This window comes from Rhinopithecus bieti, unplaced genomic scaffold (genome assembly GCF_001698545.2).
Source record: "Rhinopithecus bieti isolate Rb0 unplaced genomic scaffold, ASM169854v2 scaffold_41745, whole genome shotgun sequence".
NCBI lineage: Eukaryota > Metazoa > Chordata > Mammalia > Primates > Cercopithecidae > Rhinopithecus > Rhinopithecus bieti.
The window spans coordinates 150,325-151,827 of NW_016816918.1; positions in this window are offsets into that span (position 1 = coordinate 150,325).

Sequence of the window (1,503 nt, forward strand, 5' to 3'; positions counted from 1 at the left end):
AAAAAAAAAAAAAAAAAAATGTTGAAAGTGGGCCGGGCGCAGTGGCTCAAGCCTGTAATCCCAGCACTTTGGGAGGCCGAGACAGGCGGATCACGAGGTCAGGAGATCGAGACCATCCTGGCTAACACGGTGAAACCCCGTCTCTACTAAAAAATACAAAAAACTAGCAGGGCGAGGTGGCGGGCGCCTGTAGTCCCAGCTACTCGGGAGGCTGAGGCAGGAGAATGGCGGGAACCCGGGAGGCGGAGCTTGCAGTGAGCTGAGATCCGGCCACTGCACTCCAGCCTGGGCGACAGAGCGAGACTCCGTCTCAAAAAAAAAAAAAAAAAAATGTTGAAAGTGGATACAAAATCAAGAGACTAAAACAGTGTATTTTCAATCATGTTTCACACTATTTTTAGTGTATAAGAAGGAAATCAACCTTCATGTAACTGCCATAGGCATATAACTGCCTGAAATTTTCTGGGTAGCCAGCGTGGCAACTGACAAGGATTCAGACTTATTGATTAACTATTAAATACTACAAGCTAATATTACTCACTATAATACTTAGATTTCTGGTAGAGCAAAGAAATGACTAAACGGGAGGTGTCCTGGATGCTAGTCCCTCTACTGACTGTAAGTGGTAAGTTATTTTCTCTTTGGATTTCGCTTTCCTCATTTGTAAAATAAGAGATTTGGCCAGGAATGGTGGCTCACGCCTTTAATCCCAGCACTTTGGGAGGCTGAGGTTGGCGGATCACTTGAGGCCAGGAGTTTTGAGAACAGCCTGCTAACATGGTGAAACACCAGGTCTACTAAAAATACAAAAAAAAAAAAAAAAAAAAAAAAAAAAAAATTATCTGGGTGGTGTATGCCTGTAATCCCAGCTACTCAGGTAGATGAGGCATGAGAATCTCTTGAATCTGGGAGGCGGAGGTTGCAGTGAGTCGAGATCGTGTCACTCCACTCCAACCTGGGCAACAGAGCGAGACTCAGTCTCAAAAAACAAAAAATAAAATGTGAGATTTGAAGGAGATATCCTGTAAATCCCTTTTAGCCCTAACACTCATTTTTTTAGCATGTTAAATACCATCAAATAGAAACCAGTCAGATGTTTACTATTTTTGACAGAATCCAGAATATCCATAAATAGCACCTCATTCACAGTATTCACAGGAGAAAACAAAAAAAGTACTATCTTTATATGCAGTATGGGTCATGGACTGGGACAGCAACTTGTAAAAGGTCACAAAACTGTAGCATCCCGAGAACAATTACACTAATTTTTTACTTTTTTTTCCCTTTTTTAGAGACAGGGTCTTGCTCTGTCGCCCAGGCACGATCACAGCTCACTGCAGCCTCGACCTCCCAGGCTCAAGGGATCCTCCCTCCTCAGCCTCCCAAGTAGCTGGCACTAAAGGCATGTGCTACCATGCCCGGCTAATTTTTTAGTAGAGATGAGGTCTCACTATGTTGCTCAGGCTGGTCTCAAACTCCTGGGCTCAAGTGATCTTTATGCCT